At 44.6% G+C, this 12,771-nt stretch overlaps 1 protein-coding gene across 6 annotated transcripts in view; it reads left to right on the top strand.

Annotated features, from left to right (window-relative positions):
• The window catches only part of Mbnl2 (muscleblind like splicing regulator 2), a 155,254-nt gene that overhangs the window by 139,402 nt on the left and 3,081 nt on the right, over positions 1 to 12,771 (top strand). The gene's annotated exons all lie outside the window — the stretch shown is intronic.

Here is a 12,771-nt window from a genome sequence, read left to right as displayed (position 1 = left end):
TTCACAGAAGTGTCCATGAATAGTCATTTCCTCTAAGCACAAGATTCTAGAAATAATTAATAAATAATGTGGAAATATTTACATTTTGTGACTTTGACTTAGAAATTAAAACCATGTCAAGGGCTGGGCTGTAGCTCCCTGAAGACCACTTGCCTCGCTCGCCTGTTTGAGGTCCTAGGTTCAGCCTCTGCTCCTGCCAAAATGAGAGGTTAGTGTCGTCATATAATACTATCCTAGGAGTGGAATAACTTTGGATTTCCATCATAGAGATGGGGCATATCAAGAATAAAAGAGGATGGGTGTCTTGCTGATAGTGTGTGTCTACTAAGCCTGCAGCTGGGGCGAGCCATGTCTGCCTGGGAAAGAGAAGTGCCGACCATCGGAGGATATCAGATTCCCAAGATGGCGGTCACTGTTCACATAGCACTGGTGCATAAGTGCTGCATTCTTACAATAAAAGGTCTCAGTTTGCAAAAATGATTATTATGAGCTGACAGTCAAAACTTCAATGAAAAAAAATCAGAGAAATTCAGTCTGGCTTCATTCGGTGATGTCAGCATGTGTTGTAGAAAGGGGAGCAAATGCATTTGATATTCTAAAATATCTTAATCCTGTCCAAAAACCAAGCATATCTCCAACATGTGAGGCACCATTCAAACCTATATTTAAATGCACAGTGGAATTATTTGAATAACTATTTAAATAGAAACTGAAACCAAATTTGATTTAGGATTATGAATCCTAATAGCCCTAGGGAAAGAAGCCCACTTCTCATCAAGGCCTCTATCAGACTCCTTTCACAAAACATTTTATTCAACACTCACTATTGCTCTGTGAAGTACCGCATGCATTTTCCTGATGAGGACAAATCACAGAGAATAAACAGCTCACAACTCAAGCAAGCGTGCGACTGGACATGTGTAAGCCCTAGGCATGAAATCCTGCAAGCCCTGTGCTCCCCAGCACATTTGAAGGGGCTGGGGCTTGTGGTCTGTGTAGGGTCTGGCTGTTAGGAAACCCTCCCAGTCCTACTTAGGAGAGTAGAGTTAAGGAGACCAGCCTTTGCCCAGCATGCACGAGGGAGGGAATGTGTTTGGTCCTCATTACCAGTCGACAGAAAACAAGAAGTCCAAGTACATCTTTAAACATTTTTAACCATTTCTGATGTCCTCGCGGAGATGGAGACTTCCTAAAATCTAAGTTCCCCATCAGAGTTGTCTGCAAATCCTGGTGGTCTTCAAAACTGACAATGAAACTCAGATTCCAGCTCAGTGACACAAACCAGGCTGTGGGGCAAGAACATTCCAGCTGGGACGGAGTGGACCCTGAGGCCTCTCATCCCAGAGCCGACCCAGAGGCCACTCAAAGATTTTTTTAAAAGAGATAGTTTCTTCTCCATTGTCTGCATAGAAATTTCCTGTCTATGACCTCAGGTAAACTGAGTCATTAGTTAAAAAAGGATGTTCTGGGCAGCCTTAGGAATGGGTGAAAATGAGTAACTGCCTGTTTCACTTATTCCTAAGGCACAGACTAAGAAAGTCAGCTGAGCGGATGGGGGCAGGTCAGGCGCAGAACCAGGGCCTCATTTTAAAGCCAGAGACAGGAAGGGTGGGAGGTGGATAAAGTTCCCAGAGCAGACGCAGTGTGAAACTCACGGTCTGTGGACGCAGTGTGGAACCGCAGTGTGAAACTCATGGTCTGTGGACGCAGTGTGGAAGCGCAGAGGGTCTCAGGTCCAGGGGCCAGGGTGAGCCACATGAGACACTGTCTCAATGAAACCAGGGCTGGCAGTGTAGCTCTGAGGTAGAGAGTGTCCCTGTCATGTGTGCACAAATCCCTGGTTCAGTTCCCAGCACTGAAAACACACAGGTCAAGGAAGGAAAACTTAGAGGTGGTATTTAATTGGTGGGGGTTTCAGTTAAGAGGAAAATTCTGGTGGTAGGCAGTGTTGAGAGTTGTAAAGTGACTGTCTCATGTCACTAAGCTACTGTTAGAAATGCTTAAAGTAGAGTTTATTTTATGTATACTCTAGCATTTTTAAAGGTTCACCTAAACACTTCTGCAAAAAATGGGGGAGCAGGGTATTAAGAAAGATGCCAGAAAGCCTAAGCTATTGCTAATCTTATATTGTAAGATGATTCTTCTCGTGATAAAAATTCTTCCTTGTTCCTAATCCTCCCCTTTCAGAGTTCTGTTTTCACAACAAGGACAGTGACTGTGTGCAGTGGTGGGGTTTTCCTCAGTAGACTGAATCTGTTAACTGAGGTTTATCCCGGGGCAGCAGGCATTATTAAAAAGCCCACTATTTATTCGGTAGTGGTATGTCTTCTTTCTCTCAGCAATGGATATTAGGAGCTATACAGCTGGGGCCCTGGGGATTAGGCAGTGGAAAGACAGCCAGTTTTCTCGTGGGCCTTACGTGATAAAGGGTATAGGCAATGAAGAAATGTGCAAATAATTATAGTCAAAGTAATCATGGGATGCAGATCACCTCAGAGAGACCCGACTATTGATGGGGACGTTTAGTAATAAGGAAATAGAGTGTGGCTGCTGTCCTCCATCTTGCCACGTCTTACAGCAGAGTGTTTCTGGACTTCCTGGGGAGATGTTGGGAGAGCGGGTTGTGACCTCGTCTAAATGCCAACCACACTGCAGAGGTAGTAGTCTGCCACCAGCAAGCAATGTAAGAACAGAGGCTCAGACAGCTCGTAGACACAGCTGGGGGCACAGATGGGAGTCCCTAGTGTGTCTCACATCTACTCTCTGGTTTATACACAACTCTCAGACACACATACACACACACACATACACACGCGCGTGTGCGCGTGCATACATACGCACGTGCACACATAGGCACATGAACATGCATGTGCGCACGTGCACACCCACCCACACATGATGCACACACATAAACGTGCACATGCACACATGCACACTCCCCACAGGCAAAGAGCTAAAATGGAGTTTCAGGATCTTCACTGTGCCAGAAGCTGTTGACCGGAAGCTGTTGACTGGCAGTAGCATCCCCACCCCCAAGGGATGATACCAACACAGGAAGATATACCTCCACATCTAATACTTCGCACCGGCCTCCTGTTCGTCCTGCTGAATTTAGCCTTTGGTGGTGTTTTTGCCATTGGTGCCTTAAAAGCCAGTTCCTGAGGGTCTGAGTTACACATTCTACCCCTTGTGAAAACATATGCTGCATCCAGAATGGGATCCCAGGCCTGACACTTTGTAATAACGCAGAAGCAGGGTAGGGAGCAGAGTTGGGGACTTGTGTCAAGTACAGCAGGAGCTCATTTTCATGAATTATTTTAATTCTTCACCTGGGTCTTTAATTTATTACTGTGAGGAAAAGCACATAATTGTAAAAAAGAAAAAAAAATTCTGTATTTTACAGACAAATCTTTCTGAAATTCCTTTGCAATTGCCATATAAACTAATTAATCATTTAAAAAATAAAATAGTTTCTTTGGGTCTTCATTTTTTTCTCTTGGAAACTGACATATTTTTTCATTTTTCATTCTTGAGTTGTTAACTCGTAACCCATGAATGCTTTAAGATAAGTCTGATGTCAGAAATAACTATAAAAAATAATAAACATTGGTTATTGTCCATTTATATAACAAAAGAGAGTCTTGATGTTACGTAAATTAGCTTTTACATGTAATTTTTTTTTCTTTGATTCAGCATCCATTCCTGGAGGTCTGCATCAGCAAAACCACTCAGGCATGGCATGACTGTTTAATCTCAGCCTCACTTCCTACACACATCATTGTAAACGGTCTAAATATTTTAGGATATTTGCTTTAATAATATGGCCCCAATTTTATATATTTTGATACAGTAGGGAAATGTAGCCTTCTTTCATATATACAATATGCATTTGGAAAGTATATTTTTAAAGTTCTTTGGCCAGTGGCTTTGGTGCTTGGTTTTCCTGTGGGAACAGCACTGGCCCTAGGGATCGTGCTCCATGGTAACCCAGAGATGCTGTGAAGGGGGCTTCCTGTGGGTGGAGACATCATCTTTCAAAGGCAGGTTCTCCGCGGTGGTCCTCCTGACCAAACAGACTCCTTGGGTGAGCTCAGCCCTCAGTGCTTTCTGCAGCAGACTTAGCCACAGCAGGCCCTCTGGGCGCCCTTTACAGTTTTGTTCAGTTCATGGCATGGTCAGTAAGGGGGCGCCTGTGTAACAGTCCTGGGAGTTCAGTGTGGTGCAAGCCTGGCATGCGGAGATACGGCTCAGTCAATAAAGAGCTTGTCATGTGAGTTTGAAAACATTAGCTTGAATCTGCAATATCCACCAAGAAAGCTGAGCATAGGGCGTGGATGAATGATGCTGGCACTGGGGAGCCTGAGACGGAGATCCTGGAGCCCAAAGGCCAGCCAGGCTAGCCAAATCAGTGAGAGACCCTGTCCCCCAAGTATGGTGATGAGCAAACACCCTGCCTGTATGGACCTCTAGCCTCCGCACTCATGCACACGCACACGAGCGCGTGCACACACCAGACACTTGTATATACATGCATGCATGCACACAAATGCATTCACACCACACACATGCACATGCACACAATACATGTATTCACACCATACACACATGTGTACACATGCACACACATGCATTCACATTAAGCGCGTGTACACGCACGCGCACACACACACACACACACACACATGTGTAGACTAGTTCCTAGGCAGCTATGGCTTGTCCTTCTTTCTTCCTGGCTCTCATTTGACCCTCCCGTCTAAGGTGTTGTTTTAGGTTTTGCCTTCTTTCACAGCTGTAGATCAAACATAATCTCATAGCTATTCTTTATAAATAAGCACCCAGCACTCTTCAATATTTTCAATAACAGCAGGGGAAAAGATCGAGAAAAGAAAAGAAATGGAGTGGAGGGAGCCTGCCGTATCCGTTTACCTTCCTCCTTAGTGTTTGTAAGAGCCAGCCATTCTTAGGAGACATACATTAGAAATTCATATACTGTTCAATTACAACAGAGTATAACATGATAGTGGAAGATGAGCGGAGGATAGCCCTCCTATCTCAGAGTAAAATGGAGGACGTGATCCTTGGGATTCTCCCACAGGTGGAAGACAGAAGCTGGGTCTAGCCTGGGAAAGAGAAGCCTTGTTGTCAGGTGCATGAAGAAAGCGTCTTTCTTGATTCTTACCCCAGTGGATAGGCTAGCCCTGCACCCCCATCGTGAATGGTATGTGAAGAGAATTCCAGTCCTGTTAGAGGGGCTCACTATGACAGGACAGCTCACTCCCCTAAGGACAGAGCACATACGGGTGATGAGCTATCTGTAAGGAGATGTGACATTGATCTGCCCCTTTGTCTGGTTCCCAGAGGTTGGCAGTATCAAGTGTACCTAAGCCCCTTATTTCCCTACACTATGTGTAATTATATTTCAACCACATTAGAGTTGCAAACACCATTTTTAAAGCCATCTAAGTGATTTTATATATATGTGTGTGTGTGTGTATGTATATATATGTATATATATATATATATGTGTGTGTGTGTGTGTGTGTGTGTGTGTGTGTGTGTGTGTGTGTCATTTGAAACAGGGTGAGGTGGGTTGTGTGTGATGAGCTTGTGATGTGAGGCTTGGAAGGAACTCTAACTGGAACGGTCACGCTGGGGCAACCTTGAGTGTTTCAGGGCACACATGTAAGGACCAGGCTTGTCTTAGTGTGAGAACCCTCCGGAGCTAAGCTTCAGAGGCCATGACCAAAGCCACACTGCAGTACATCCAGGAGTCTAGATGTTTCCACACAGGACTTGTTTTAATATGACACGTAGTTGGCTTGATCCCAGATCAGGAACTTCCACTTACAGTTTTATCCAGGGATCCTGTCACTGTGGGCCTTGGTCAATAATCTCTAATGGTGGTGGTGTTAACATTTTTCATACAGAGAACCCAGTTACTAATATTTTACATGACAGTTTTTTTATATTAAAACATGTCCCCCAAAATCTTCCATTTAGTAACCACAGAATGGGCGAAGAAAACATTTTTCCAAAAATGAGCCACCGAAACTTGGCATCAGTGAAGGTAGAGAAGTTACATCTCTGGGGCCAACTTCCTGCAGTGGTGTAAGGCAGAGCAAGTGGAATAAACTGCTCTCGGGGACCAGCAAGCATTAGAGGCGTATCACCCAACCTGCTTGCTCTTTCCTTGGAGTGAAGCTGTCGACTTGACAATGTGTTCCCAGGACCCCAGGCAGCATCCTGGCCTCCCTTGGAACAGTGGTCTGCTAACATAACAGTAAGACTGTCTTCAGAGGCTGGGGGAGGAGGGGTTGCTAGAACGGCTGCTTGCATTCCCTACCTGTGGTCCCAGCACACACCTGTGCTTTTCAGCAGAGGTGGACTAGAGGCAGGATGGTCAGAACTTCAAAGTCACACTAAACTGCATAACTCGGGGTCAATGAGACCCCGTCTCTAAATTAATTTAAATTTTAAGATAACCTTTCAACGTATCCTTCCACGTGTGGCAATCAGACTACTGTGTGGGTTTTGCCTCTCTGGAAACATCAGAAATGGACACCATTTTTGGTGACAATAACGGTTACCGTATAAGAGTTGTGTGGCTACAGAGCAGAGAGGAAGAGGAGGTTAACAGTGGTGGGTGTGAGCAGGGCGTAGTAAAGAGAACACAGAGAGGAGAGGGGTTGGGAAACACCTCATCAACAGAGCACATGTGCCAGACAGTGGGCTCAGTCCCCATCACCGAAAGAGTCATAAAGAAATAAATACCAGATGGTAGAAAGCCGGCAAGTCTCTGTTGTACTTTAAAGGAAATAAGTTCTGCCTCGGGAAACAGGGAAATGCCCTTCTAGGGCTGTAGAGCCTTGTGACCGTGGGAAAGGTCCTCTAACATATTTGCCACATTCAGACATTTTCCTCCAGTGGAGTTTCAGTTTGCTGACCACGTTTTCCTGTGTGATTCTGGCCGCAGCCTGGAGAACTGTTCTTTGTATCTGTATGGGACAAGAAGTGAAGACAGTTTGTAGCGATAATGTATTTTCCTGAGATCACATATCACAGAAGGCACAGTGTCTTCTGCAGTCTTGCCCGCGTTGCCTGCTGTCTCTGATTCAGCTGATGGTCGTCTGTGAATGGGACCCTGTCTTCAGTTACTCCCTCCGTATTCATCCATTCAACCAGATGCTGGTGATTCCTGCGTGCCCAGCCCTGGCCTGGTGTCTACACCAGGGATGGAACGATGAATTAGAGATCCTTCCTGGGGAACTTGCTGACGGCTCAGTTAATGTACCTGCCTGAAAATGTCCAGTACAACTTGAAGTGTGTGGTACCAAGAACCTCTGAGGTTCTTTCATAGTTCAGCAAGGCCACACAAATATTTTATAAGGTACAGTGTATCTACCCCTCCAAAGTCAGCATTCCTTAAGTTGTTTTGGGGTTTGGGTGCATGGATGTATCCACTGAGATGTCTTCCACATCAACTAAGCGAAGCCATCCTTTAAAAAAAAGACTTATTAATTATTATATCTAAGTACACTGTAGCTGTCTCCAGACACACCAGAAGAAGGCATCAGATCTCATTACAGATGGTTGTGAGCCACCTTGTGGTTGCTGGGATTTGAACTCGGGACCTTGGGAAGAGCAGTCAGTGCTCTTAACCCCTAAGCCATCTCTCCAGCTCTGCAAAGCTGTTCTTAATAAGTGTAGTATGTGAGCTGCCATCTCCAAAGATACATTTTTGAATCTCAGCAATGAGTGTCTTCTGTAGGGAGTGTAAATTTTTCTAGAAGCCACATAGAAATTCACCCTTTTGAGAGAGTATACATTCAGTTCCTAAAGATCACCCACAAGGGGTAAACTCAGAGGCATTGGTAGGTCTCTGAGACACTAAAGCAATCAATGATCCTTTGCACCCTCCGGCAGGATGACCCACTGAGTCAGCTGTCGAGTTCATGGTGCTGATGAGTTCAAATTCAGTGATTCCGTTTCTGCACAAACTGTTTCGCTTTCCACCAAGTGCATTTCACATCCTGGTCAGCTCTCTTCCAAGTGATGAATGGCTCACCCTAAATCCATCATCATTAAGAAGGAGACAAGACAACATGAATATTTCATAGCTGGCAATCGAGTCAGGCAGGGTGATCGTATTTTCTTCTCAGTCGTCGGACTTCTTCTGGTCTAGTGCCCTAGTCCTGGGAGTGAGTGCTAAGTGTCTCGAAGTTGCAGCATCAACTCCCCAGTACACATTCTCCCCCAGCCCCACCCACTTCCCTGCCACATCTTCTCCGACTTGCTACAGCTATTGCTCAACTCGGGAGGCAGCAGACTAGACTTGGTTGGGTCTCTTCTCCAAGGAAGTGAGACTGACCCACACACACACCAACAGGGTGTTGCTGATTCTAGCCCAGAGGTGGATCTGAGCCACACACGATCATTTTCAGTAATGTGGCTCGGGCACAGAATGTTCAGCTACCTGGCTCTGGAAGGCTTAGCATGTTCCTTAGACGAGCCTAGCCCAAAGCACCTCTTCATGGTGTCCTTTCCACTCGTCACCACACGCCTCAGGAAGGATACAAGAGTTGGTCAGTGGCTGCCCGGTGCATGGCAGGAAGGCCTCTTTGATGCTCCTGTGAGTCATTCATGCTCTGTCTTCAAAAAGTATCAGACCACTCGCAGACTGTGTTCAAGTGGGTTAGAGCAATATAGCATAGGGTATCTACACACTGAAGAGAACCATCTGACTTAAATAACAGCAATTTAAGGGATAGTTTGATTAATTCATATGATTTTATCTCCTTATTAATAAGTAGATCCTATCGCCACGTTTTTGTATCACATATATTGCTATAGCCTGAGGACTCACAACTGATTGTTGAAGGCACTCTCAGCTGGAGGTCAAGTGTGTCTGTTTCCTAACTTGAGGTGTAGACTTTGTGGGCATCAGCTGTCTTCATTTCTGTGTGTTCTCCTTTTAGTGGGAAAGGAATTTGAAAACAATATTTCCAGTTCAAAGTTTTGATTCACCACACATGCCAGACCACAATAGTACTTAAGGATTCTCCCACCATGTTTCTCTCATAGCAAATACTACTTACTTAGGGGACTCACCTGCACCCTCCAGCAGGGAGATACGTAGAAATGTGTCTCCTTTGATATGTTTTAGTTCCTCTTTCAGCTTGCAGAGGTTTCTCAGAAGCTGAAGCAGGGATGCTCTGGTGGGGTGGGGTGACTGTGACTGATCTTTCTTGAAGGGGTAGGGGGACTGACTGACATCTCTTGCATTCACTGGGAGGAGGCTGGGGGGTGTAGTGGTCACTCAGGGTCAGCATTAGCTCCTCCAGAGCGTGGGGAAGGTCTTCTAACACCGCCTCCCACTTCATGCACCAGGGCATCCTGCTCAGCTAGTGTGGTCAGAAGTAGCAAAAAGGCTTTGGAACTCAGCTTCCCCTAGTCCTGGCCCGGGTCTGAGAAGGGCCACCAGTTTCATTCCCTGAAGAGAATTCTCATGTCAGGAGCCACACGAGCAAATGAGTGTCTGACCAGTGCAAGCCAGTTAAGGCTGCCTTGACGTTCATGTCTGCAGAATATAATGACAATGCATACGAGGCTCCTGTGTGACAGATACTCTCAGAGCCTGCTGAGGCAGGAGGGTAGATACCAAAACTCAAGCCAAGACAGAGGCCCTGAGGAGACATGATAAGTTAGCTCTCATTTAACTTACATGAAGACTTTTGTAGACCTAATGATGTAGTTTTCAATTATGACCTCCAAGGATGTGTGGGCTATAGTACCTTGGGAAAGGGATGTTGGGTAGCCACCTCAGCGTGGACTGAAGGCAAGACAGAAAAGAGATCACTGGCATTTAGATTGTTGTGCTTATTTTGATGTGCTGTTTTCAAAGTCAGGTTTTTTTTTTTTAAATATGTTTGTTGTGTGTGTGTGTGTGTGTGTGTGTGTGTGCTTGCAAATAAATACTCATAGAGGCTGATGCCAGAGCATCATGTCCCCTCGAGCTGGAGGTCCAGGCAGGTTGTCATGGGTTCTGAGAACTGAACTGAGCCCTCTGAAGGAGTTGTAAGCACTGTTAACTGCTACACCATCTCTTTAACCCTGAGATTTCAAGTAAGCATTTTAAAATGTGCATCAGATTTGTAGTACATTGCCACACCACCTGTAACAACTATAAGCCTACTATTTTAATAATGTGATTTGTGTCAATATTTAATGTTCAGACACCTTCTGAAGCGCACAATCTATCTGGGTATAAAAGCGGTCATAAAGAATGGTAGAGGCAGAGAGGTGAAGAGGTGTGTGGAGAGATATGTAGATGGGACAGAAAAACCGTCTCTGCGGCAAGCCAGCTAGAAAGCATGCAGAATGCTTCTATTTGCCTTTAAGTTACATAACTTTAGCACCTACTAAAAATATAATCTGACTAAAGGAAAGAAGGCCAAAAACCAAAGAGAAGCTCCTGATGCCATCTCGCTCAGACACACACACACACACAGGCCTCTCCTCTTCCTCCTGCTTAGCTTGTCCAGCACATGCTCCCCTGGGGCCCTATGGATCGGAGAGTCACATGTCCCCTAGCATGAGAAAAGAGGTCAAAGGGACAAGTTTGAAATGAGTGGCATTGGTTGGTGGCTGTTCATCGCCTTAATGCTCTTCTTCCAAGGGACACTCCACCTAGCGTGCACTTCATTCAGACAGTCCCAGTGAGTTAGGGTTCTGGGGGCAGGGGAATATCAATAAATGATACTTTCATGGAAACCATTGCCGCTCACAAGTGAAACTTCTAAGGAGAAAAGCTGAACGCTTTACTCGGCCCTAAGGTCAAATTCCAGAACTTCTTGAAGACCACAGCTGCTATGTGACTCATTCTTTTATCCTACACATGCATAGTATGTCACAGATAGTCAAAGGTACGGTCCTGACAGCCAGGTTTCTGGTCAACACCAGAACCCACTCTTACCTGTCTGTCTCCATGCACTGGCTCCATGCAGTCCATTCACTGGCAGAGGGAGAGGTAGGCTGGGCGAGTTCCAGCCCAGCTATTCCCCAGTGGTCTCTCTGTCACACACGAGTTCAAAGCATCACTGTGAGTTTGCATAATGCAAACCCCACGGTCTTCATTACTAGGCTTTTTGTAGGGCACCTGACAGGTGTTGGTAATTTTGTTCTGTCTGTTTTTTAACTTCATCCAATAAGCAGAATTGTGTACATTCCCCCCAAAAAGTACACCATTATGTCTAAAGAACTAGTGGATTCCCCTATATCTTTCAGGGTCTGTTGCTAAAGAGAAAATAGGGGAAAAAATAGAACATAATTTGATGTCCTAGGAAGGAGTCCTGTTGTGCAGATAGCATGGAAGCTTGGGGATAAAATACAGGAAAGCCCTATTTAATAGTCAACTATCTGAACCTAAATCAAAGTATAAACTATTTGGCAATTCTAAGTATTATCTAGCTGTCATGATGTCATTCTGTCACATGATGTCATGGATGTGATATCATATGATAAATGCATTCACATACTAGATCATGTGACAGAATCTACATATAAACATTATATTTTGCTCTTACATCTACCAGCACATAAAACAAGGAACACTGTTCTCCAAATTAGCTTCAAATGCCAAGCAACTGTTTTAAGAACAAGGGGATAGGGTCAGGGTTAGGGCAACCGTTCAGTGGTTAACTGGAGATGCTGCTCTTCTGAAGGACCAAACTTTGGTTTCCAGCACCCAAGTTGAGCAGCTCAGAACTCCCAGCACTCTCTGGCAGGCACCCACCCCAATATAGCATCCTCACTCCCGACACTCAGGCAACCACACAAGCAAAGATGAGTAAATAAGTCTTAAGTGAATAGCCTCAGTGGCTGAAGATTCCAACCTTCATTTCACATAAATATTTCCGTAAGTCACCTCCATTTTTGGCCAATTCTATATACATCTGAATGCCCAATAAAGTAAAGGATGGACATATTTACCATTTGAATATACTAAAATATTAATATGAACTATTGGAGTGAACAAAGAAGAATATATGCATAAACTCTGATATAATAGGGCAATAAATCACATTTGTAGAGATAACCCTCTTACTGGGAATTGAAACCTGACGTGTACCAGTGTTAGCTAATATTTACCATCAGGGGTTCCATAAGTTATTTCTTATTTCATTTTGGCTGCCTAACAAAGGAACTTGTCTTCATTAGTTACACAAATATAAATCAAAGTGTTGCAAAGAACAAATACTTTTGGTAAAACTTTATATTAAGCTTGATATTTAATGGTCTAGACCCCATAGACCCAAACCTCTCACCCCAAGAGCATTAAATTGGATAGGGAAACCATTGGGCTGGGGACATAGTTCAGTGGCAGAGTGCTGGTCTAGCGTGTGCAAGGCCCTGGAGTCACGGCCTAGTGATGCAGAAGCAAGACGGGGACCTTCGTGTTTAATCCCAGGAGCCGAGCTTGGATTGAGTAGTAACCTTGCTTGAGCTTTATCTGAGGTTTTGGGTTTGTTACGAATATTTTTAATTGCCTAATTAGATGGTTATCCCTTTTCACTGTGATGTTTAAGCTGGTTGCTTTCTCTCTCGGGAACAAGGTTGTGTTCGATAAGACTGTATCTTTGAGTTATAAGTGAACCATTAAACTAGATATTTATAGTTGAGTTCATAAACAGCTTTCAAAGGTAAATTTTCTGATTAGGCTTTCTGATCAGTAGATCAAAGGTCAGTTTGATAGTGATATGAGCATAGACCAAA

The sequence above is a fragment of the Apodemus sylvaticus genome, chromosome 8 (assembly GCF_947179515.1).
Source record: "Apodemus sylvaticus chromosome 8, mApoSyl1.1, whole genome shotgun sequence".
Classification (NCBI taxonomy): domain Eukaryota; kingdom Metazoa; phylum Chordata; class Mammalia; order Rodentia; family Muridae; genus Apodemus; species Apodemus sylvaticus.
This window is presented reverse-complemented; position numbering and strand designations above follow the sequence as displayed.